The following is a 27,547-nucleotide window of genomic DNA, read 5'->3' as shown; positions in this document are numbered from 1 at the left end:
CTGGTTCTCAAACAAGAATACAGAATGTGCCTGACCAGAAACCTCTAAAGACTCACTACAGCCAAGATAAAGACACAACTCAGCTGTACCAAATCCACTAATCACTGCACACATTAGCACCATGTGCTAACTGTGGCTAAAGAACCTCATTTACCAAGACAACTATCCAGTACAAAGCCCTAAAACACACCAAGAAACACATTAAAGACGATTTTACTGCTGGAAGCTGCAAGCCAATGCCTAAAGAACAAACTAAAGCAATGGAACCAAACCCAGTTCACTGGTGAAGAGAATCAGAGGAAATGTTTGTCTGCAGCTAAATAAAGCAGGAAGACACTGAGCTGCTCAGGTGTTCCTGATAACACCAAGCAGCCACCTGGACAGCCAATAGGAACACAGCTTCCTGGAAGTCCAGAGGGCTGGCTTAGTGAAGGAAATTTAGTTTAAAGTTGAAGCAGAAAGTTAACAAAGAAAGTTGAAAACCACCTTCTGATACCTGAAATCTCTGAGTTTTCACACAAAGAACACCTGAACATGTCAAACTGGTTCCATAGTAGAACCATCATTGTAAAAACGTCATAGTATGGTGTGTTGCTCAAAAAACATTACGACCCGGCTGTCTAGGGTCGCCGAGGAGCAACACAAAAACAGGACAAACGCTGGTTTCCAGGGGGTTAGGAGGCTATTTATTTGAAAGAGGAAGTTTACAACAACACAACATGTGAGCAGAAAAATCACAAAGTCTGTCTTTAGTTCAGCTGAAAATATTAGTTTTTGTCTTTTTTATTGACCAAACTTTTCAGGAAGTAGATGAAGAATAATTAAAGCTCTCATGTAGAAGTCCAACCTATTTTAGATCCTTGTGGAGAGTTTAATCTTAGAGTTTGTAAAGCTGTTGAGTTTTTAGAGTCACATAGATTGTTTTGACATTTAATAACCGAGTCCTGAAATAAAATTACAGTTGTGGATTTCTGTCATTTAGTCTGGACTAAACAAATAACAGCAGCATAAATCTCAAACGTCGTTATGAGGAGTCTGGACTGAGGTTTCTCACTTGATAATGATCAAAACATGAAATTTAGGTTGGTTTAAAGGAATATTCCACCTAAAACCTCAAATATAGACCCCAAAGGGTGGTTTAGAAAAAATCCTTCAATGTAGACCAAAAAAGATAGTATGGAGGAATATTCCACCTGAAATGTAGACCTGAGAAGTTGGTTTGGAAGAATATACCATCCTAAACATCCTTAAATGTAGACTAAAAGATGTTTGGAAGAAAATTCCACCTAAAATCCTCCAATGTAGACCTAAAAGGTGAGTTTAATGGTATATTCCACCTAAAATTCACTACTGTAGACCTTGGAGGTTGGTCTGATGGTATATTCCACCCAACATCTTGGAACATAAACTTAAAAAGTTCGTTCAAAGGAATATTCCACCTAAAATCCTTCAATGTAGACCAAAAAATCTTGGTGTAAAGGAGTTTGGAGTAATATTCCACTCTAAAATCTTCCAATGTACATCTAAAAGGTTGATCTGATGGTATATTCTACCCAACATCCTGGAACATTTACCTAAAAGGTTGGTTTAATGGTATGTTCCCAGAAGAACCCTTGAACATTAGGCTTAATGGTACATTCCACCAAAAATACTTGTACATTTACCAAGAAGTCAGTGTAAAGGAAATGTAGACCTAAGGATTGTTTAAAGGAATATTTAAACAGTTATTTTCATTATTTAATAATCTGTTATCAGTCAGAACCCTGGCAAACTTATTTTCATCAGTTTTTTTAGTGGAAGTCACAAATAAAGGAGCTCTTGGTTTTTCCCGGCGTTACTGAGTCCAAAGCTGCTGTTTCAACACAGAACGTTCACATGCATCCACAAACCTCTCAGCACTCAAACACCCACAGACAGGAGGCCGGCTGGACCGAGGCTCGGCGGCGTCCTCAGACCCACGAGTCGGGGAGTCGCTGAACTTGTTGGTCCGGTTTGAAGGCCTCCGTGTGGTCCAGTAGAAGTCCACGTAGTCGGTGTTGGCTTTGAACCGCAGCGACTGGCCGCCATCAGGTGGACCGGCTCGTCCTCGTAGGGCTCCTCCTGTAGCCTTGAGGGAACCACAGGAACATTCAGTAGCTGTTGGAGTTCTTCCTGTCAGGCTCGTGGTAGAACAGCTCTGAAGAATCTTGTACTTGTCTTATCTGGAACAATCTAGCAGCCTAAACTGTTAACAGCAGTGTCAAGAAGCAAACACACAGGCATAGATTAGGACTCAAACTAGATTTATTTTAGAAAACAAATCAGCTTAGAGGCATTTGTTCACACATGTGGCTGAATAGGAGGCCGTCCAATCAGATTGGAGGTCTTCACTCTGTAGGTTGTTTGTTGGGTGAGACTCTTGGACCTCCATCAGCTGATGTGGATGTTTGATGGTCTTCCTCTCTAGTGCCAGATGATTCATCCATGAATTCAGCAGCTACAGACTGAAATGAAGCTCATGCTGCCGTTATTGAATTCCTGTTCCAGATCAAATGTTCAGAGTTCACCTTGAATGCAGCCGTCTGCTGTCTGATAGTTTTTCTCATTGTAGTCTTCAATGAAGTCTTTTTCCTCATGTCAGGATGTGATGAGACTCTTTCTCAGTCTCTGCAGACGTCCCTCATTGTGCATCTCCAGAGAAGAAACAGAAAAACTGGTCACTGCTTCAGCATCAAACGCTCTCCAGCACTGAGAGTGTTTTAGGAATTCATTCATTGTGTTGTGAACTTTGAAGGAGCAGAAACTTTACAGCTGCCAAAGATATGAGCTCCAATTCTGGATGTTTTAGGAAATGAAGTTCATCAAATGAACACTTGATTTTTTCTGATAACTCTCATTAAATTACTGAAGAAATCTAACATAAAAAGCTGTAAACTCTCAGGCAGCTTTTGTTAAAGTTTGTCTATAATTCTATCATCATGTTCTGGAACCAGGACTCTGCAGAAGTTCCTTCAATCAGATACTTGTGTGTTTCTATTTCAGGCCTCAGGTTTGAACGTACAGCAGAGGATTAGAAAGGAGTGATTTTAATATTTAAATCAGTCCAGTCAATGTTTGGAGTAAGAAATGATTAAAATGTTGATTTAGATAGATTTGTGTCATAAATAATATTGTAGAGTCTCACTTAAATATATCCAGATTAGTTCAGTGTATTTACATTTTATAGAATATTTGATTTCTTAATCTCAATACTGTAGAGTCTGACCCTAAATATTATAATAATGATGTCAATTTAAATAATAAATAATATTGTAGTGCAGAGTCATAAACTTTAATCAGCTAAACTTGCATAATAAATATCACTGTACAATCTTAACCTGAACATTCATATTATTGAGGTAAATTTACATAAATCCTGATATTCTAGTCTTAACTGGAATATGTCTAACATGAATCTTTTTGTATTGTGCTGATAAAAAACAATAACCCGACTTTCAGATAATATTTATTCACTGTGTATTGGGTAGTAGAGAAGTATTAGTACAGAATATTATTTCTTGTTTTATGTGTGATAATTGGCAGTAAACATTGTGGAAATTGACAGGGTTGTAATAGTGCTGTTCTTGCACAATATTTGTCACTTAATTGCCCTCAGGATGCTGTCGTTGAGCTACCAGTTTTACAGAACAGGCAGATGTTGCAGCTAATGATGTTGTAATTCACATAAACAAGTCCATCATAATTTGAATGTTAACAGTCTAAAATGAAAAGGTCATATACAGCTTTCCTATTGGGTTAAAGAGCCAAAAAACACATGAAAAATACTTTGTAAAAGCGAGAGGTCGGTAGCAGCTTTAATTTTTTCTTACAACCCCCCCAAAATATCTGTTGTACCCCCCTGTGCCCCCCCACTAAAATTAATCTGGATCCGCCCCTGTCTGACATGAAAGCTGGGATCGTTCTGCAGTTACTGTCCTCAACGAGCAGCAGGTGGCGCTGTGAGCTCCTCCCCTTCCAAAGCACAGGAGGTCAGTCTAGTGACTTGCAGCATCCCACTGTCTGATTAGAGGAGACCCACATCACTCCATGTCCAGACGGCAGATGAATCAAAGTCTCTGCAGATCCATCCTGCTTACAGAGCGGGATGGAAATGAAAATGTTTCTTCACTGTCACTAAAATAAATCACTGCATTCAGCCTCTAGTTCAGAAACAGATTTTGGGTGTTTTAAACTCACTTTCTGTCTCTCCTACAACGTTGATTACAATTACATGCAAACAGGAAATGATGCAAATTAGGCGATGACATCATTTAGCGACTTTTAGGACAGCCAATAGCTGCTTTCCTTACTGAGGAGTTGCTGAGAACCCAGAGGTTCCCGGACAGGCAAGATAAAGTTCACTGTTTTGTACATTTTAACGCAATTTCATTCCCACATTTGTGAAAGAAAAAGTCTGAGACTAAACCATCCAATCTGATAAAGGTTCTTTAAATGCTTGTCAGCTTAACAGTTGCTGTTTTTCTGCCACTATTCTCTGGTTGTTTTCTTACCTGGTTCTTCCTGACCTTAAACTCTCTCCTCTCCTTCCCCTTTTTCATCTCTCCCTCTTTGGAATGACAATCATACACAAATAGATTGTATTCAACTAGATGAAAAATTACATAAATATGAAAAAATACCAATAAGAATACGAATAAATAACGTACTCTCTCTCTTTGTACTGTCAACCTAAAGGCAAATAACCAAACAATGTGTTTTCTATCTAATAACAGAAATAAACATTGATCCAACTTACAACATTAGTCCTGATAGACCATCTGATCTGACACTCTTACCTGAACCTGGCTCTTTTTTTGGAAAAAACAATCTTATGTCCATGATGAGGCTGTTTGTCTGTCTGTGCGCGCGCGCGCACGCACGCACGCACGCACGCACGCACGCACGCACGCACGCACGCACGCACGCACGCACGCACGCACGCACGCACGCACGCACGCACGCACGCACGCACACACACACACACACACACACACACACACACACACACCTCTCAGTCCAGTTCAGACACTGACCACCTGGAACGTTTGCTATCTAGAAAAAACATCAGCTAACTCCTAGCTAACAACATAAACAGTAACCTGTGATTAAATGCAGCAGAAATGAGGACTTGTAATGATAATAATGAGTTGGTATTGGGTGGTAGAAGTTCAGAATTGTGCCACATCTCCTGGTTTAAAGCAGCTACTTCCACCACGACGTCACATCTCTGGGAGGCAGCTGAGCTCTGTGCAGGTAGAAGCTCAGAGCCCAGGTGGGAAAGTTGGGTAGGATCAAAATGGTTTTTACACTTTTCTGGTTTGTTAAAAAAAAAAAAAAAAAAAAAAGGACATGCAATACAAAAAAAAAAAATCTCTCAAATTTTAGGGGTGCTGGGATTCAATTTAGGGGCTAGAAATGCCTATGAATTGAGGTACCTTTATTTTACAGAATTTGTACTTTTTTTTTGCTTTTTTAAAAAAATGCAAAATGAATATTGTTTTTTTAACTTCTTATTATACCTCTTTTTCTTTTCCTCCTCCTCTCCTTTTTCTTCCTCGTCTTCTTCCTCCTCCTCCTCTCCTTCTTTTTGGCTGAAGATGTTTAATCCAATTTAAACCATTTTTTCCTGGTCTTTACTAAAAATCTATCATTAAAAATGATCAATAATTACCGATATCAACTGAAATTAAGCATTTTATTGTGAAAAAAGTGTCACTACAGCTTATTTTGAAAGAAAAAACTTTTTTTTTTTTTTTTTTATAAATACATTCAGCACAAACCAACCAGAGTGTAAAATTCTTGCTTTTTGGATTTCCGTTATGTGAACTGTATTTCATTTGAAGAAAAAAAAGCCAAATATTCAGATTTAATCCTCAGAATGTGCATTGAAACCGTATTCTATGTGTTGATTTCATTGTTGAACGGTTTAATAAATAATAAGAAATAAGAAATCATGACTAAAACCTGAGATTTATCTATATATGACAGCAAAGCACGATGATATGAATATCTTCAGTGTATTTTTTTCTCATAAGTCTTTTATTCTAATAATTTTGTCCTTGACATGTTTCATTGTTTTTTTCTGGAGGTTTCCGTCTGAGGCGTTGCAGTAAAACTTACAGATCTTCTGCTGATAAATGTTCTGTCTTATTGTTCTATTATCTCCTACATCTGTGTGTGGCGAGTGTAGTAGCAGCAAGCTAGGAGGGCTACAGAATAACAGGGAGAGTTTAGAGCCAAGGCCAGGGTCAAATTGCCCAGTAGCTCTTAAGCTAAGCTCGACAGCGCCACCTCGGGGGGGTTCACCCCCAAGGACAGTTCTACCTCTTAATAATTTGTCTGAGGCACACAGGTCCGTATACCACCAGGCAAGAGACGTGGTCGCTCAATTAAGTAATCAAATTTTATTTGACAATCAAGTTAAAATCTATTAAAACAACTAGATAAAACAAGGGGAGGGAGGTGCAAAGGGGCAGAGGCTGTTGCTTACCATGTGGCAGGATGTGTCACCAGAGGGGAGGAACAGGGAGAGGTCACCAGGTGAATAAAATCACACACACAGGTGATGGATGAAACGAAAAATACCCAGGGTTCACACATCACACAGGGAAGGATACCACCACTGACAACACCACGTCCCTACCACAGATGCTCAGCCTCTGAAACCAAACAAAAGGGGGATTAGTGGGAATGCAAAATGAAGAAACATTTGAACACAGAATACAAAATACAAAAAAAATAGCAAGAATCACAGACACTAAAGTTCAAAAGTAAAAAAAGAAACTAAACCAATCCTTTAGACACAGCTAACCAAATAACAAATAAATAGAAAATTGATCTTAATTAATCAAACCAATATAGGCCATAAGGCCAAACAAAAAGAAACTAAACCCAAATAATATCCACCCATAAAGCTGTGTCCCTACCTGGACACAAATAAAAGCACAAAGAGTACGAATGTTAAAAACAATAAGATAAATATTCAATTCTAAAAGAAACCCAACTTCCAAGCTGCCTGGTCTAACCCGGCTGACGCCGAGCGGAAGCAGACGAGGCTGATAAGGCAGAGAAGTAGCGGAGGCTAGCTGCAGTTAGCCGTATAGCTAGCCCGTCACAGATACACGGTCAAAGTGAAGCAAAGCAGCAGCAGCAAGGCTAAACAGCAGCGGGTCCTTGGCGCTGCCACTAAACAGCGTGGTGACAACAGAAAGGCTGTGTTAGAAGCATGTAGCAGTTCATTATGTTAAACACCAAGAAAAACGAGCATACCTCTGAGCAGCTGCGTGGCACACACACACATACACACAAGGAGAGCACGTCAGGAGCCGCTCCAGCCGCTGTAGCTTCCTACAACTGCAGTGAACATTTTACCAAACAGGCAGGCTGCTAGCTGGAATAAACCAGACAAAAGGGGCAACACAACCTACCGCCAATCAAGACAACACGCCGAACGTTCTACACACCGGTAACAAACCAGGGCGAGCAACCGGAAGGGGGCGTGGCTTTAGCGAGAGAGAGAGAGAGAGAGAGAGAGAGAGAGAGAGAGAGAGAGAGAGAGAGAGAGAGAGAGAGAGAGAGAGAGAGAGAGAGAGAGAGAGAGAGAGAGAGAGAGAGAGAGAGAGAGAGAGAGAGAGAGAGAGAGAGAACGTACAGGGGGCCGCTCCCCAGCTTTTATACCTGGTGGGCGTGTCCCGATTGGCTTCCAGCCCCGTGCAGCCCAGAAGAACACAGACACACCTTGGGCAGGACCATCCTGCTACATGTGCATCGCTGCTGCTTTGTGTCCGTGAATAAATCCCACATTTAAACTACGTTCCTGCTGTTTTTTTTCTGGCCTTCGTCAGCACATTGTCACGTTGGAGGTCATTCCTGTTGGTTCATTACTGCAGTTGCCTCGGGTGGAAACTCATATTGTTCTGTGGAACCTAAAACCTAATTAACGCTCCTGTTTTCCTATATTTGCTTTTCTAATATTCAGGAAGGACTCGGGGCAGAGAAACGTCAGAAGCTGAATATTAAACCAGAAAAAAACCTGTTGATCTCAGTTTCTCAGGTGAGTTTACTTGTTTTTATGATGTAGAACAGTAAATTCTACAATTATTGGCGTATAGAGTTAATTATTAATCACTGGAGCCTAAAGAGTGCTGATGGAAATGTTTTCTTTTAAAAAAAATCGAAAATTTTACCATTCATCCCAGCGTAAACACGATAAAAACACTAAGAATTATCATAATTTTCAACTTTATGGCAGTTTGTACTGTAAAAAATATAAATGAAAGTAATATTCCAGCAGCTATGGTGCCAACTAATGTAGAATAACAGGAAATAACCATACTGTAAAGAAAATACAGACTTTTCCCTCATTTAAATACATTTTTAAATATTAATTTAACATAATTTTATTTAATTAAGGACATTTCCATGTGTAAAAAACATCAACCTAAAAAAAATGGTTGAATAATATTAGAAAATACAAATAGTCTGGCTTAATACTGCAGAAAAGTGCCACTAATAACTCTGTTTTATTACAGAATTTTTACATTTTAACAAAAAAGTCAATAAACGGTTTGAAATTACAAAAGTGTTATTTTTAGGTTATGTCCAGTATAATATGAATTTTTACATAAAAACAGTGTAAGTCTGACATGTATTTAATGTTAGAAAATAGTATGTCCACCTCTAAAATTAAATTATTGAGCATAAACACCATAAAAACACAAAGAATTTGCATAATTTTCAACTTTACAGGAGTTTATATTTTAAAAAAACTAACGTTCCAGCAGATATGGTGTCAGCAACTAATGTATAATAGGAAATAAAAATTAAAAATACAGATTTTTCCCTCATTTAATTACAGTTTAAATCATTAATTTGACATATTGTGTACTATTTGGCTTTTAATTGTTTAATTAGTGACATTTCCATACATAAAAACATCATCAACCCATAAAAATGGTTGAATGATGTTAGAAAATACAAATAATCAGACTTACTACTGCAGAAAAGTTCCACTAATAGTTGTGCTTTATGATATATTTGCATGTAAAAACAAAAAAACGCTTTCAAATTATGAGAATCTACTGTTATTTTTAGATCATATCAAGTATAATATGAGTTTTTACCTTTAACTTTAGACAAAAACAGTAAATCTGACATATATTTATTGTTAAAAACACTATGTCCAACTTTAAAATTGAATTAAATATATGAAAATGAAGAATCACAATTATTAAACATAAATTTCTATATTTCTTTAATATATATATGTATAATACGATTTTTTTAGACTTGAAATTAAACTTAATTTGCATTAAAAAAATCATACAATAAGAATCAGAATTGAATCGCTGCACTCACAGATGTTCCTAATTTTCTAGATGAACAGTCCAGTGTTTGACATAAACCAGCGTTTAATTAATTAAAAGCTGCAAAATAACATCCAGCAGCACCAAAAGTCCACAAAAACCTTTTAAAACTCATATTCAGAGCAGATTTCTGTTCCAAACGGTTTATTTATAAATGTGAATCTGGTTTCTGCTGCTTCTGTCAGTGAGTTTCATGAAGCTAAGAAGTAAATCGCTGCGATGTCTGGAGGTTTCATGAAGGAGACAGAAGCGAGAAGCGGTTTATCTGATGCTAATTTGTACTGAGGATGTGATTTAAAGTCTATTTTTGTGAAGAATGGACTCGGATCCTAAAGTGACACGAACGAGCAGAGGATCAGATTCTGCTGCTTCCACTTTATTTCTCTCTGATTTTAGAGAATCATTTTCAACACTCAGCTCCAGTTTCTAAACTTAAAACCTTCGTTTGCTTCGATGTTTCAAGCATAAATTTCCTGTTTCTGCAGAATAAAGCTCAGCAGCCGCTTCTCGTTTATGTGGAGTCGCAGCAACAAACTAGAATTAATCGTTCAGTTCTTCAGGTTGATTTAATTTTCCACATTAAAGGCTTTGCAGCACACATTGTTTTACATTAAATCTCTGTACTTTATTTACATTTTTCTTCTCTATGGGTTCATTTTTCACAGTGATATAAAATCCTACAGCTCCATAGAAACAGAATGAAGGAGAAAAAATGAAGAAATGTCTTCAGTTAGAATGATGGAAATTAGAAAATATAAATGTGTTATGTGTATTTATGTGTACTTATTTCATAAAATGCATCCAAAATGACTCTAAAATGGTCCAAAATTTCTCGAAACTTGTCCTAAATCTAACAGAATTGGTCAAAATATCTCTAAAATTGCCCAACGTGACTCAAAGTTGTCCAGATGACTACCAGATTTGTCCAAAGCATCTTGAAAATGAATTTAATACTAAAAAAGGACATCAGAAATCTTAGAAAAAGGAAGAAAACCTGAATTTCTTTCATTATATATTGAGCAAAATTTGAAAAAAACTGGAATCAACATGTCCAATATTTGTTGAAGTGAGTTAATAATACTCAAATCCTACTTATTTATTTCACTGACAGTAATATTTCCATTTCTAATTTGTTTCCGTACTCGTCTTTCAACACTGCCTGCAGTTCAGTTGAAAAAGTCCCTGAATTCCTGTAAACCGACTGTTGGTTGCAGTTGAGTCACTAATGACTGTCCGGTTGCATCGAGGTGTGCAGAATTTTCATTTTTTTACAGAATCTAGTTCATTTAACACACTGGCAGTAGTGAGTAGTTCAAAAACTATCCTAAAGTTGAAAACTGAATGATAATAATGCCACGAAACACAAAAACAGAAGAGAATATTCATATATATATATATATATATATATATATATATATATATATATATATATATATATATATTTTTTTTTTTTTTTTTTTTTTTTATGCGAAATAAAATTCAGCAGTGCCCATCAAATATCTGCATTTATTTTGCTGCTATTTCTATATGTAGGTACGTTTTTTCGCCAATAGATGTTACAAAATCCCTCCACTCCAGGTAAGTATCAATCAGTCAATCAATCAATCAATCAATCAATCAATCAATCAATCAATCAATCAATCAATCAATCAATCAATCAATCAATCAATCAATGTATTTACTTATTTATTTATTTAAATGAATTATTTTATTTATTTATTCAAATAATTTGAGTAAAATCTACTTTTATGTGACATAATAAGCAGTTTTCTGTCTTTTTCCATTTTCTGGATCAGATTCAAGCTCAAACAAGTTTTTATTTCCAATCAAAAACAAGAAATTATGGTTTGATTTTCAGCCAATGCTCACAGGTAAAGGCTTTCATGCAGCTGCATACAGAATACAGGGAGCTTTTCGGGCAAGTCTGCTGCTAATATTAATATTTTTAGGCTAAATAAAAGGATTTTAAAGATGCAAATTCTCTGTAGTGAGTCCCAGAATGAAAAATGAAGCTGCAAATGTGTCTAATTTGTCTCCTTTAAGCTTTCAGTCGGCCTCGAAGCTTCTCCAAACACGTTAATCTTGGTTTAATCTCTGGTGTCACGTCGTCGATGCTAATGGAGGAGAAGGAGGCTTCATCTAGTCCTCAGAAAGAGGAAATACAATAGTTTAAAACAAACAAACAAACAAACCCTCCAGAATCCAAAAAAATGAGGCTCGTTAAGCTCCGAGTCTGTCGCTGAGATTCAGCCAAGTTACCATGGCGACGCCGCTCACGTTTAGCTTCACATTTGACTCGACTCGACGGGAATTTACCACAGCGGGAAGCTGCGATGAGGACGCCTGGATGAGGACGCTTGGACGAGGACGCCTGGATGAAGATGCTTGGACGAGGACGCCTGGATGAGGACGCCTGGATGAGGACGCCTGGATGAGGATGCCTGGATGAGGACGCCTGAATGAGAACGCCTGAATGAGAACGCCTGGATGAGGATGCCTGAATGAGGACGCCTGAATGAGGATGCCTGGATGAGGACGCCTGGATGAGGACGCTTGGACGAGGACGCCTGGATGAGGATGCTTGGACGAGGACGCTTGGACGAGGACGCCTGGATAAGGACGCCTGAATGACAACGCCTGGATGAGGACGCCTGGATGAGGACGCCTGAATGAGAACGCCTGAATGAGAACGCCTGGATGAGAACGCCTGAATGAGGATGCCTGAATGAGGACGCCTGGATGAGGACGCCTGAATGAGAACGCCTGAATGAGAACGCCTGGATGAGGATGCCTGGGTGAGAACGCTTGAATGAGGATGCCTGGATGAGGACGCCTGAATGAGGACGCCTGGATGAGGACGCTTGATGAGAACGCCTCGATGAGGACGCCTGGATGAGAACACTTGAATGAGGACGCCTGGATGAGGATGCCTGGATGAGAACGCCTGAATGAGGACGCCTGAATGAGGACGCCTGGATGAGGACGCCTGGATGAGAACGCCTGAATGAGAACGCCAAATTCCAAGTCAGATTTCAGATGAGCTTTTTTCAACAGTGATTTTTCTTTGCCAGTCTTCCATAAAGTTTGACTGGTGAAGAAACCGGGCAACAGCTGTTGAATGAACAGTCTCTCACATCTGAGCCACTGAAGCTTTAAACTCCTTCAGAGGAGTCATAGGTGTCTTGGTGGCCTCCCTCACTAGTCTTTCAGTTTGTGAGGACGTTCACCTTAGGCAGATTTAAACAAGTTCCACACTCCTTCCATTTCTTAAAGATGGATTTAATTGAACTCTGTGGGACGTCCAGTAAGTTGGAAATCTTTTGATAGCCATCTCCTGACTTGTACTCTTCAATGATCTTTTCTCTGAGTTTCTTGGAGTGTTCTTTGGTCTTCATGTTGTAATTGTTGCAGGAAGACTAATGAACCAGAAACCAAATTTTCCAAATGCAGATGTTTTTATACCACAATCACTGAGATACATCAGCTGCACTCAGGTTATCTCCATTTCACTAACTGTGGCACTGCTGGCATCGACTTTCTCGACCTCTGTTGAATGAGGTCAGTCACTTTAGGGGCTGAACAGTTATGCAGTCATTTACTTTACCTTATATATTTTTAATTAATTGACATGGTTTTGCAAAAATCTCTTTTCACTTTGATATTAAAGAGATTTTTTTTGTTTTTTTTTTTAAAAATCTTGTCAAAAAAGCTGAATTACACGGGCCCGGATTTCATGTGTAAAAGCAACAAAATGAGGTGAAAAATCCGAAGGGGTGAAAACTTTTTATAGACAGTGTATTTCTGTAGCATCATGCACCTGAATCTTTGAGTATAATGTTGATTCTAGCAGCAGATATGAATCCCTCTTTAAAACCAGTGAGGGTTCATCTTGAAAGAAAGTGGAGTTTCCGTCGGCGGGCAGGAAATCAGCATCCAGCCTCTGTAATGTGACACAGTGTGTGACGGCATCGATGAAGTCTCTCTCTCAAACAAAAGTTATCAATCTGGCTCTGGCTCGGCGTCGCCTGCAGCTCGGAGAATTAACTCAGTCACACAGAGATATGTAAACAGAGAGAGAGATGGATTTGGGCCGGGGAGGATGTTTGCACAACGGCCAGAATCAATATGGAATACAGAGTGGGCTGTGAGAGATGTTGTGATGTCTGGAAAACAGGCTTTTAATGTGGCCTTATTGACGACACCATCATCATCTCACATCAACAGATGTACAGTAAAAAGATGCGTTAAGGATCGGCCTGCATGGTATATCAGGACGCTGCCATGTGTGTGGAAGTAAATAATGCAGATTAACTCAAAAAAAGAAATAGAAAATTCATATAGTTCTCATTTTCTTCATTCCTGCTCATCTGCAAGAGAAGTTTGTCATCGTTTACTCTGATTTAAGGCTTTTTGGATGCACAGACTTCATCTTTAAAACTTTATTTGCAAAGTTTGTTGATCTGCAGGCTCCAAATGTGCACAAAAAAATGGGCAGTAACATCAGAAAAACATTTAAAAACCAGTGAAAAGAACACAATCGACTGATATTTCTGTTTAAAATCTTCATATAAATCAGTCCATAGAGATAAAATCACCTGAAAATCTCCTTCTTTGACTCTGTTCAGTTATTCTTGATCTCTGTGCAGTAAGTGATGGAGACCAGAAGCTTCTCTGAACACAGACGACTAGCAGCTTCTACTGTAGCTGCATGGGAGACGTTCAGGGAACATCTGGAAATCGTAGCATCTATTAAGAAGCAAATGTTCAGCCAGTGAGACGTTTTGTAAAATGACAAAGTAAAATTAAGTAAATCTGACATTTCAATGCCTTTTTCAAAACAAAATATCCTAAAAACTGTTCAGAATGACTCAAAATTTGTCTGAAATGACTACAGTTGTACAAAATGTTTTGTAATGTGTTTAAAATGGACCAAAGATTGTCTAAAATGTCTTGAAATGCATCCACAGTTGCTCAAAGATTGTCCAAAAGAACAAACACGTCCAAAACTACTTAAAATTTTCCGAAATTGTCTTGTAACTCGGTCTAAATGACTCAAAATTGGTCTAAAATGACAAAGTCAAATTAGGTAAATCTGGCTCCTTCTTTGATTCTGTTCAAAGTTATTCTTGATCTGTCTGCAGTAACTGATGGAGACTAGAAGCTTCTCTGAGCTCAGACGACTAGAAGCTTCTACTGCAGCTGCATGGGAGGGAACATCTTGTAGAGTCTGTTGATAAGCAAATGTTCAGCCAGTGAAGAGTTTTGGGTGCAGTTTTATTTATATTTTATGCTCTGAATGAGTCTCATTTTGATGCGGATTTGTGCATTAGCAGGAATATTGATGTCAATCTTAATAAATAATCATGATTATCTTTTTTTCCGGTAATCATGCAGCCCTCATCAGTTGTATGGAAATATCTCTGCTACAGAAAGAATGATGTCGATAGATAAATGCTTTATTCAACCTCCTGTCGCTCACTTATGTCACATTTCATTAAAATAAGCGAACTAATGTGCAAAAGAACATGCAAAGTAAAGTGCAAATCTTGCTGGTAGAAGAAATAAGTTGTAAAAACATGCTGGAATTTACAATAAAAAAGAGTACAAATAATAATCAGCATAAAGGAAGGAGACTTGTGTTGTTTGAGGCTGTGTTGCAAAGTTGGTCGACCAAAAACTAATTTTTTTTTTCTCTTCCGTGTTTTGCTAAATAACCTGTTTGATCATTTAAATCAGCAGCACAAAGCTCTGAATCACAAGTGCAAAGTCAAATCTTAATGCGATCCAAAGCAAAAACCATTTCACATGCATCTGCAGCTCATAAAACAGGTTCAAAATGACTTTTCTAACAACCACAAAACACAATAGAAATAGATTTTCACCACATGGACCCTATAAAGAATGAGGGTTGCGTGCTAGAAAATGAACTTACTGCACATTGCAACCTTATTTGTAGTATTTTGCCTCCATTTGTTCTCTATGATGTCCAGTTTATGTTTCGTGGTTTTGTTTTTAACATGAAAGAGGTGAAAAATGTTATTTTTCTAGCATTTCTTCAATAATTTTGTTATGTTTTATGCAGATACACTCATACAAATCACCCTGCTCATTCTAGCATAACAAATTCTTACTAAATAGGGTAAATTCCTGTCTTTTTTCGATATATATCACAGAAAAAGCAGCATATTTCAGTGTCCTATGTTATGCAGCTCTGCTTGTTATTGAAACACCTTTGAATTTTTATGCATATCTTCTGTTTTCGTACAATAGAAGTAGGCGTTCATGCAGCAGCATAATCTAACATTCAACACATGACAGCATCAATGAGGATCTACATCGCCTCCTTTACACTCCATCTTCTCAGAATTAAGACACAAACGCTGAGGAAACGTCTCGGGAAATGAAATATCAATCCACGGCTGAATGCCAGATTTCACGGTTTCATTCGTGGAAGCTGCTTCTGATGTTTTTTTCCCTCCTTTTGAGCGGTAACACACATGTAGGGCCTTGTTTGAAGCGTTAATCTTTCAGAGGCAATTGGCCCTATCCGGCGAGCCTTCACGTCCTATGGCGCCCGGTAACAGCTTTCCCAGGCCTCTGATTGGCCGAGATGGCAGCTGGCTAACGATGATGGATAGTTTATTTACTGAGCTGAAACAAGGTTGAGGAAAGATGTGGTGGCTTGGAACACTTTCTCCCTCAGTTTCTGTTTGTTACTCGTGTCCTTGTTTGTTTGATTTCTTTGTGGCTTGTTTCCCGGTTAATTCGTTGGCTCTGTGTTGTTCTTTGTTGACCGTTTTCTTGGTTTGATCGAGGCCAGTTCTTTATTTCATTTCTTGCATCACCATCTTTGAAAGATCCTAGAATTTGTCTCAAATTTTCAGCTCAAAATAAGATAAATAAGGTTAATTTCTCTATGATTGTGTAACTCTTGGTTGCAGTTCTGTTCTAAATTTTGCTCAAAAAACCAACGATCTGCTGTTGGCCCCACCTCCTTCAAGAAGAAGACTCTCTCTGAAAAACCTGGACTTTCTGTCTTCTAACTTTCTCTCTGAGGATCATTTGACATTAAATATCTGAATTGTTGTTGTTTTTATCTCCTGTGTTTGGTGAGTTTGTCAGACGTCGTTATAAAATCAGTATTTTAGCTAATTTAGCAGCAGCTTGTAAACGAAGCGACTGCTGGTTAACGTGTCGTCTGGATGAGTTTCAGTCTCTGTTTCATCCTCGTTCTGCCGTCTGACAACAGAAACAGAAACGTGTAAATGAGAGCAGCTTTATTGTAGTTCAGCTGCATTAAAATGCAGTTTAATGAGCACAGAGAGCAGGAGAGAAGCTAACAGATGCTAACATGAAAACACAGTAACCCACCCAGTCCTGGTTTACTGGTTTAAATGAAAGTTTCCACCATGTCTGAATGTCCCTCAGTGTTCCAGTTTATACAGAGCTCCGACCATCACAGATCATGTTAGCCACATTAGCTGCACAACATGCTAACACTGAGGATTCTCCTATTGTTGTGGGGACATTAGCATCAATAATAATCCACTGGGTGTTCAGTTCCTCAGATGCTTGCAGTGCATGAAGACTGTGGTGTTCACTCTAACAGCCAACAGCAGAACAGTTGGTGAGTTTTGTTCATGGTTCAGACATTTTAGAGTTTTCAAGTTAAGTTGAAAAAATTCTAAATCATTTTGAACATCATTTGAATAATTCTGGATGAGTTTAGAATCATTTTGGGCCATTTATTCGGTAATTTTTGACAAGTTTTAGTGCATGAAGACTATTGTGTTCACTCTTACAGCGGAACATTTGATGAGTTTTGTTTGTGGTTCAGACATTAAAGAGTTTCAAGTCAATTTGGACAAATTTTTAGTCATTTGAACTCAGTTAGATTATTTCTGGATGTGTTTTGAGTGATTTGGAATAATTTAAGTTATTTTTAACATATTTTGGCTAATTTTTTACATTTTGAGTCATTTTGAGTAATTATTTACGGCAGTTTGGACAAGATTGCCTTTCGGATGTTTTAGAGTTTAGCAGAAGCAGCTATAGGAAGTAAACAAACCTGGTGGACAGAGAGAAAGCTGCTCATTCTGATCAACCACAAAACACAGGAAAACTGGATTTTTACCATTTGGGATGCTTAAAGAATGAAGGTTGCATGTTAGAAATTTAACTGACTAAACATTTTGACCTAATTTGTAGGATTCTAACACTACTTTTGCTCTATGATGTCCAGTTTTTGTTTTGGGGTTTCAGTTTTTACAGAGTTTTAAGCACAAAATTCAAATTGACTTCCACTTTAACATGCAGAGGAAGTCAGGATTAGTGGCCAAATGCAGTCACCTCACACTGGACTGTTCTTATTTAGCAGAACTCTCATCTTCAGCCCTTATTTAGAGCTTTTAGGAACCATATGCTCTTTGATATTCAGAGAATCAGACACAAACATGGAGGCAATAGAAGTTACAAAGTTCGCTTTTCATGTCAGAACCGCTCAGACTTCAGAAAGTTGCTGCTGCCGACTCGTCTTTTCTAATTCAGTTCAACTAGTGCAGCCTTTTCATTCTCATTTTATTGTCCTTTAGTTAAATCCATCTTCTGTGCTTTATGGTTTGCTGTTTCACTTTGTTCAGCTCTTGTTGTTTCTGAATGTGCTTTATAAATAAGTTTGACATTGAGCCTTGCAGACTGAGTTGGAACTCGGTGACCTTGCAGCTGTTTGAGGCTTTTCAGTAACACTGAGCTGCACACAGAGCTGAGTTCCTTTATTGTCATTGCAGAGTTTACAGTGAAATTAAGCAGCAATGTCAGTCTAAAGTTGCTTTGTTTTAAAGTACAGAAGAAATTTGCAGATATAGAATATAAAACTATCGATAAGATGAACTTTATTGATTGAGAATTTTAGACGTTCCAGCAGCTGGATACAGCTGAGACATGAAAGAAATACAATAAAGATATAATGAAGGTATAATAAAGACAATTTATGACACATTAACATCTAGATATGTACAGATATGATATCAACACCAACTACTACTACAACTACTGCAACTACTACTACAACTACTACTACAACTACTGCAACTAGAACAACTACAACAACCACTACAACAACTGCAACTACTACGACAACTACGAATGCAACAAGTCCAACAACTATTAGTACAACTACAGCAACAACTACTGCAGCTACAACAACTATTACACTGACTACTACAACTACTACAAATACTACAACAATAAATACAACTACTACTACAACAACTATAACAACTGTAACTACAACAACTACTGCAACAAAAATTACACCTAATACAACAACTACAGCACCAACTACTACAACAAATACAACAACTACTACTACTACAACAACAACAACAACAACAACTGCAAATACTAATACAACTGCTACAAGTCCAACAACTATTAGTACAACTGCAACTAAAACAACAACTACTTCACAAAGCATTAAAATACACAAAACATTAGAAAAAACAGTCAAAGAAATAAAATATTAGTAAAAACAGGGCAGCCATGAAAAAGATCTGACATCGTGAATAAAAAAATAGATTATTTAGTGCATTAAGAACCATATAAACAATAACTGATGCTGCACTTCTACATGCAACGAAAAAATTACTGCTTAAAGTTGTACAAAAACATCCATACTAGGTGCAGTTGCATGTAAACACTAGTGCAGATTCAGTGTATGCAGTAAATATGAGAAGAAAGTGCAAAAACCATAAATATTCTGGATGTTGTACGTTGCTGAACATATGCAAGTTTGTTTTTTGTTTGTTTTGCTTAATTTAAAGCTAAATGTTCATCCAAGGTGTAGCTGTATGTTAAGATATGTGCAGGCTCAGGATGTCAGTATGTGAAGAAAGTCCAAAAACTGTCAATATTTCCAGGTTCTGACTGAATAAATTGCTGGAACTTCGGTAGCATTTATTTCTGTGTGCGTTTCCACCTGCGCCACTCTGTTCTCTTTATCCAGATTCAGGGGCTAACATGTGGCAGCTAATCACAGCTGTTTGGAAAGAAAAAGAACAAAAGGAAACCAGAAGCAGGTGAGGGATGGAGAGAGGAATCAGAGGAAGCTCTTCTGTCCTGCAGGTAGGAGGTAAAAAGCCACCAATCAGACTGTTCGGTGCCTCAGATGGTGACATGGTCTGCTGGGAGCTGGAGGAAGCTCCGTCTCTCTCCACTCTTTAATTGGGTCCTTTCAGTTTACCGCTGAGTTGACGGCTCAAAGCAATTCCAGACGCAGACGGTCGCTGCTTGATTCTCAGACAGCCTCACCTGAGGGCCACTTGTCATCTGCAACCCCAGCAGCAGAGGGGCGCTTGTTTTGTTGACAGGCGTTACTGCTGAGCGCTTGTTTTACAAAACGCTCTGCGCTTGTTTCCTCACACCTCAGTAGCTTCTGTTGTGGCTGGTTGTGGTAAAACAGCAACTGCAGGACTGAAGCTGCAGCTAAATGACTGTTAGCAGCCATGAAAACATCCGTTCCTGCATCCAAGACGAGCTACACATTAAGATTCAAGAGATTTTATTCATACATTACGTGCAGTTAAATGCAGCGTGACTGTTCTCAAGGCTGTGCAATGATTAAAAGACATCATAAAGGAACATTCTTTAAAAGTAACAGTAAAAGTGACATTATTAATAATTCATTTTGAACCCTTTCTGAGTTAAAATGTGTATTATTTGGGACAAATTTAATTTGTTTTTTTAACATCTCTATACGCTCACAGGTTTTTGCAATTTTTGGAAAAGAAAGAATCAAAGGAATTCAAATGAAACTTTTGTTCTTTCCTCTGTATTGATTATTTTTACGGTTAAGGTGGGACTAATTTTACTTTTAATCATTTTGACACAAAATATAGATGTGTCTAGCAAACCTAAAACCAAATAAACATATCAGAACAATGACCATGGATACAATGAAGGAAAAACAACAACACACAAACCAGCAGGTTTTGATTTTTAAAGTACTTCCACTGAAGAATACGTGAGTGAAAACTTCCCATAACTGCAGGTAGACCAACAAATTTGTCAGCCGCACATATTTAACTTTTAGGAGACGTAATCTTGTGAGTCTCTCCTCACGATGGAAGAAACCAGCAGCGGGTGATATTTCAGTGTGAGGAGGAAAACTCTGAATGTCAGCGATGACGGTGGATCCCAGGAGTCCTGAATTCCTGCTGAGGTGTGAATGCAATAACAAACCAAACAACAACAAAAAAGGGCAAAGAATAGAGAAGAAAAGAAGGTGCACCATCATGGTGAAATATGACAGTAATCTCTGGACAGATGTGACTGAGGGGATGCTCAATGTGTGGAATCAGAGCAGAAGTGCCCTCGTTCCCGTCCTCAGAGGCGCTTCATTTCCAGACAGGGACGGCTGAGTGGAGATTTTTGTGCACCATCACCGGAGAGGGACGCTTGATTTATGTACACACACTGTCCAGGGACGCTTTTTACTGTTTATTTAGTTTGGATGTGCAGTGTGAAAAGGCCTGTTCCTCTGATAAACAGATCCATCTGATTTTTCAACAGCCACCCCCGAGGCTCTTGTCACCGGTAACCTCTGTACACCGGGGCGCTTGTTTTGTTGACAGGCGCCACTCAGGAGCTCTTGTTCTGTAGGGGTGGGAGGTGCTTGTTTAGGGGTGAGGTGCTGCTTCAAAGCAGACGTGGACGATAAGAGCTGCAAGTGTGGAACGAGTGGATCCTGAACTACACTTGGTGCAAACAGGCCGCTGTTCGTGCAGCTCTAGTCGGAATAATTGGGCTTATTTCTGGACACGTAAGAGTAAAATCCGTTTAAAAAAGTGAAATGAAGTGACTTTACGTTGGGTTTTGTTATAAAAGAACCTCCCAGCTTCAGTGAGTGCACTTTTCTTGGAGGAAAAACTTTGGATCACATCATCTGCAAAGAAATGTATACACTTAAGACAACAGTCAAGATTCTGCAAGAACAAAAGAAAAGTACTTTCATGAGGAGATGTTGAAGGAAGGAAGGAAAGAAGGAAGGAAGGAAGGAAGGAAGGAAGGAAGGAAGGAAGCTTTTTTGTCCTGAAAATCATTTGAAAACAGCCGTGTTGAAAGGCTAATTGATGATTAGAAAACCTTTGTGCAATGACGTTAGCACATGGATAAAAATGGGAGTTTTCATGGGAAACATGAAATTGTCTGGATGACCCCAAACCTTTGAACGGTAGCCTAAGTATTTTTATAAACACACAAATTTATTGTCAAAAACATTCCTACAGCAAACAAGAATACACTGAACACCGCATAAACTACAGTTTTATTTAGCTTGAAAATAAAAATATAGACTGAATGTTTTCATGGTGATGAAGCTCAAACCTGAATAACTGAAGTTAATAAACGTCCTCAGCAGAGTTCATTTTCTAGTTTTCTATTCAGTCAGATTCCATTAAAAATAAACAAATACTGAGAACAGACTTCCTCAGGAATATTTTATCACCTATAATGTTCTAATAAATATTTATTATTGTATTAATGACATTAATGTGGTCGCTGCTCAAAAAGCAGTTTAATTTAGGTTATTAAAGTATTTTAGTCCATTCAGTGTTATTATTATTATTATTATTATTATTATTATTATTGTTATTGTTATTGTTATTGTTCTAATAACTATTATTGTTATTATTTATTACTTTCTCATTCAGGTTTAATGCATTCTGACTTCTAAGTTTTTATGAAAAATGGAAGTGATATAGAAATAAAATCTAATTGATAAGGCTGGTGTGATTATTTGTGCATTAATTTTTTAAAAATAAAAAAAATAATGTTAAAATGATGATTATTAATTGATATTAGTTAAAAATATTAGTATTATTATTTTGATGATGCTCAAAAAGACTCAGACTTATTAATTACATTTATAAAATGATTAGTATTTTTTAGTTAATAATAATAATAATAATAATAATAATAATAATAATAATAAATGTTTATTAATAAATAAATTCATTAGTTAATTAATAAGAATTTTATTATTATTATATATTATTAATTGTAATAATCATAATATTATCTAATAATATGATAACAATAATAGTAACAAAATTGACAAAATTCATGTTAATTTGTAATTAATAAGAATGAAATAATTATTCATTTGTTTTTAATAATAATTTAAAATTATTATTCTTATTCTTATTCTTATTCTTATTCTTATTCTTATTATTATTATTATTATTATTATTAATAATAATAATAATAATAATAATAATAATAATTTTAAAACTATATTAATAAAAATTGAAGGTGTTGATTACATTTTTAAAATTAATATTAAAATTATTATGAATCAAAAATGTATAATAATTTTAAGTTTTGTATTCTCTCCTCTATTATAACATTACTTTTCTCTATATTTTAGGTTTTTGCAGTAGTATCCTTTCAGTACCTTTATCAGTGTATTTATACAGGTATCGTATCAAAGTCCTATTATATAATGATTTTTTTTTTTTTTTAAAGCATTGATCACCTTTAACTGCTTCTATCAGGGAATTAAACATTTTGGACTCAGTGGACTTCATTTATTTATTTTTGCACATTTGCTGGAAACTTTATTCAATTGAAAATGAGATAAAACATGAAAACTCGGACCTGAAAGTTCCTAAAAACAGCTTCTGTTCTGTCTGGGAGGTTCTGGTCAGTGATACGACCTCAGCAGGCTGCAGAATAATTTGATTTCATGCCCTCCAATCGATCATTTTCCTCATCAGTACAGTAACAGAAAGTCAAATCCTCCACTGAACATCCAGACGTGTCGCTGGAGAGAGAACCAGAAGGGAAAACATGCAGAGTTCTCTTCAGGGGTTTCAGGTCAGATACAAATCCTGAAGGCTTTTATTGATTTTTTTTCTTTATTTTCATTTATTTTTAAGCTTCCTCAGCAAGTAATTTAGTATTTGACACCAGAGTTTTAACCCCACGATCCCTTGAAACTCGCCAGCGGGTCTGAAAGTGTTTGTCCTTAAAAACAGCAAAATTACATCATTTATCAGCGAGAAACTGTAAAAACAGAAAGAATCATGGGAGATGCAACTTTCCAACAGTCCTTGAAACACTCCTTTGTGTTGTTTTGTAAAGTTTAGAGTCATGATAATTAAAACCACTTTATTCTGTGTGCGTCATCTAAAAAGTCATCAAAAGTAAGCAGTTTGAACCAGAATTTGTTAAAAAACTAAGAATTCTATGCTGCTTGGTTGAACTGCAGGCAGTGTTTATATAGACAGGAGACGAGTTTGGAAGCAAATTAAACGTAAATAGTAAATTTTCTGTCTAGTACATTTTTAAATGTCTTTTAAAAAAAATATTGAATATGTTAATTTCAGGCTTTTTAATTTTTATTTTATAGATAATCAAAGAAATTCAACCTTTCCCAACATTTTCTGTCATTTTAACTGAGACATTCTGCACAAAAACACATTTGAGTTGTTTCTCCTTCATGTTGTTGTTTCTACAGAGCTGCAGGATTTTAGATCTTTAACTGTATTTTAGCATCCTGTAGTTGATATTTAGTGTCTCTGTGGCCATTTTGTTGCTCTGTTTTGTTGTTTCTGTCTCTTTTTTGGAGTTTTCTCTCAGTTGCGTAGTTTTTGCACATGTTAATGTTGATTTTGCGTCTATTTTGTGTTGGCTTGCATCTATTTCAGGTCATTTTGTGTCTCTTTGCTGCATTGTGGCATTGTGTAGTTGTTTTTTTTGAATGTCTATGATAGACTTGCATAGAAATAATATAATTTTAGTCATTCTGAGTCATTCTGCACAAAAACATTTCTTCACTCTGTCCTTTTTCATGTTGTTCTGTTTCCATAGAGTTTGCAGATTTTATGTATTTTACTGTCTTTTTGCATCTTGTAGTTGATATCTGGTGTCTCTTATTGTGTACTTTTGCGTATTTTGAGTCGCGTTTTTGTGTTTTTTTTGTGGTTCGGTAGCTTTGCAGTTCTTCATGTTCATTTTGCATCTATTCTGTGTTGGTTTTCTTCTCTTTCAGGTTATTTTGTGTCTCTTTGCTGTGGTGTTGCATCGTCTAGTTGCTCTTTTGCGACTGCATGTGGGAGTTTTGCAAAGACATTTCAGACATTTCTGAGTTCTCTCTCCTTTAGATTGCAGTGAAAAACGTCTTGAAGCTCAGTGGATTAAACATGTTTCTGTTCATATACAAGGCATGGACATTAACCCTCCTGTTGTCCTCATTTACAGGCACCAAAAAATATTGTTTCCTTTTCTGAAAAAAAAATCAAAAAATTCAGCAAAAAAATTCCCCAAATTTCTGAAAATTTGCAAAACCTTCAGGAAGAAAATTCCAATAATTCCTTAAAAGTTTCCCTTGAAAGTTTTATTTTTTTAAAAATCCCCCAAATTTGCCAAGAAAATTGTTGTAAATATTTTCAAAAAATGAGTTAAAATCTTCCAAAAAATCCTAAAAATATCTAAAGTGATTCCATATATATCAGTAAAACTTCTATTTTCTTTAAGAACATTCAGATAAAAATCAACCAAAATCCAGTGAATTTTGCTGGATTTTGGTTGATTTTTATGTGAATGTTCTTAAGAAACATTTTTAACTTTTCTTTTTTTCCACTAAAAAATGTTCAAAGATTTCCCAAAAATGTTGAAAATGTGGACATCAGAAGTTTCACTGTGAATATTTTTTTTCTCCTCATTTTCAAACTTTAAAACGGGTCAATTTTGACCTGCAGGACGACACGAGGGTTAAAGTTAGATATGGAAATCTTATTTAATTAGAGTTTAACACTAAAAAAAGACTTAATCCTTCTTTTGTAGGGCTCTGTGTACAGTAACCAAATATTCTGATTTAAAGATTTCTAATTCCTGATTTCTGTTGGAAATAATCACTTATTTCTGCACAAACTGTTGTAAAATCTTAAAATCCTCCGTAATGCACCTGTGAATTATTGAATTCTGCATAGATCATAGCTCTGTGCTTCTTCCAAACACCCAGTTTGTAGTTTGCATTTGGTTTCTACTGCGTAAAACCACCATAAACATGGTTTAGATCTTTCATTTTTCATCTTCCACTAATTCTTCATGGAATATCACTTTTGAAGCTGCAGAGGTGACGATGAGTTTGATGTTTTCTGTAAACTGTAAAATGAGAGCACATATGAAGATTTTATCAAGTCCACCTGCTTATCACCAAACTCCATTCATGTGGTGTCGGTTTCCATGGCGATACCGACAGAAAGTCAGACAATCGATACGGCGGATCCTCAGAGGAGAGGAGTCGCTTCATCGGCCTCCAACATGACATTTCACTGCTGCTAAAATATGGCTCAGCGGAGGAATTTCTTCATGTGAGCCGTCAGCGGCAGCTTTAAAGAGACGACAACTTCTGCAGTAAAACCTTCAGACGTCTGTGGTTAAAGATGAGCAGGACCATAATATTTTAGCATCACCTGTCAGCGGCTTGTAATTCAACAGGTTCAGACATTTTAACCTCCATTTGGCTCAGTTTTCAGGATCTAGAAACTAAAAGACTTTGGCCAATCGCAGGACTGCAGAAACAGAACCAATAATTGTTCATTTTGCCATTTTGTGACAAATTTGAGTCATTTTGGACAAATCTATATCTAACTTTGGACAAATTTTGAGTATTTTAGGACAAGTTTTAAGTGATTTTGGACCAAAGTCTGTATTTTTCAGTGTCATCGCTACAAATGAGAAGTTGTACTTTTTTTATTCTAGTCAAACACAGACAGACCTTCAAAGCAAGATGATGCCAGCAGTTCATAGAAATTATTTGTTTCTGTTTGTTCTGTTCAAGAACTATGACTTTTATTGGAAGCAAAGATTCAAAGAGCAGTAACATCCTCATTTTAACCATGACAACCTTAAAATTAATCCACACATGTTAAGTAAACCCCTGAAAACTCAGATCAGTCCAAACCACATTCCTTGTTTGACATTTAACACTGGTGTATTTATTTTGTTTATTTCCACTGAACCAGGCACTACAGCTGATCTACACTACATTTACTGACATCATGCCGAGGATACAGCTTTTCTACATCTGTTGGAGCTTCTGGAGCCTCAGTTGACTGATTTTAATAACAATGATATCCTTGGAATGTGTATTATTTACAAAAATGGCATTGAGCTGGCACTCTGTACAGGAAGAGTCCAATCCTAGCCGAAATCTAACCAAAGACCCACTGAAATATTCAAATAACACACAAATCCTGAACAATAAGGAAACAAACCCGCTACACTGAAAAGTGAAAAGTCTTGTGTTTGACATTTAGACACATGATTCTAAAGCTGACGTCATGGTGTCACGTCCAGTTTGACAGAAGAAGAATGAGAATCTGAGTCGCTAACAGAACGTTGCATCATTGAAACTGCAGCTCAGATCCAACCTCCAGCAGTCACAGTTCAGTCGATGAGACGCTTCAACCTCCAAAGTGAATCTGATGAAAATGCTGCTTGTCCGTGTGTCATGATGAAAGATCTGACATTTTTCTCTTCAGAAACAGCCACAAAGAGGGTTTTTCTTTGTGCTATTGGATACAGGGCCTGGAGGAGTGAATCAGCTGCCCTCTGTAGAAGAAACTAAATGGGGACAAACTGTGCTTCACAATGCGACGCTTTCACCGCCATCAGCAGCCAGACTGAACCTTTCAAGGAAAGGCAACTGGAAAAAAATGCTTTGATTGACCTGATGTTTGAAATTCAGCATCATGAAGCTCATCTGAAACAGGCTGGAGAAATCCTGTAAAACATGAATTTATGGGAATAAAAATTCTACTTTAAGACATTTTGTTGTCGATTATTCTCGTTTTTGAGAAGCTACAGTAAGAAAGTCGTGTTTATTTGCATGCAAATCCGGCTGGTTTTACATTTTTCATTCTGCTATGAGCTCGAAGGTGTCGATGGATGCTTCAGGGTCGGCTTCATGTATGTTTAAGTGCTGCTTTTGATGCATGTTGGAGACACATTCAGGCGGCCAGACTGTCATTTTCAGAGGCTGCAGAAACCTTTGTCCCAGAAATAATAGCTCTGCTGCACACAGCGCCAAGGGCACCACTGCAGCACAAAGACGTATTGACGGAGCTGAGAGCGCTCTGCCCCTGAAATGAAAAACTTAA

The 27,547-nt window shown here is 37.2% G+C and overlaps 1 long non-coding RNA gene across 9 annotated transcripts; it reads right to left on the bottom strand.

The window, feature by feature from the left end:
* Window positions 1-663: 663 nt before the first annotated feature.
* On the bottom strand, window positions 664-7,583 carry LOC111584907 (uncharacterized). Of its 9 annotated transcripts, XR_008604438.1 has the most exons (7): window positions 7,446-7,463; window positions 7,288-7,371; window positions 7,023-7,203; window positions 6,509-6,677; window positions 3,951-4,107; window positions 2,547-2,670; window positions 2,266-2,483 (listed from the first exon to the last, which is right to left on the bottom strand). It is a non-coding gene; the product is annotated as an uncharacterized LOC111584907 (long non-coding RNA). The 9 variants fall into 9 exon arrangements; XR_008604436.1 differs by lacking the exons at window positions 7,023-7,203; window positions 7,446-7,463 and adding an exon at window positions 664-2,224 and having other exon boundaries at window positions 2,326-2,483; window positions 7,288-7,439; XR_008604439.1 differs by lacking the exons at window positions 7,023-7,203; window positions 7,446-7,463 and adding an exon at window positions 664-2,219 and having other exon boundaries at window positions 2,326-2,483; window positions 7,288-7,439.
* Between the last annotated feature and the right edge of the window lie 19,964 nt (window positions 7,584-27,547).

This window comes from Amphiprion ocellaris, chromosome 16 (genome assembly GCF_022539595.1).
Source record: "Amphiprion ocellaris isolate individual 3 ecotype Okinawa chromosome 16, ASM2253959v1, whole genome shotgun sequence".
In the NCBI taxonomy this organism is placed as follows: Eukaryota; Metazoa; Chordata; class Actinopteri; family Pomacentridae; genus Amphiprion; species Amphiprion ocellaris.
Note: the sequence above shows the minus strand (reverse complement) of the source record. Positions and strands in the feature narration are given on the sequence as shown.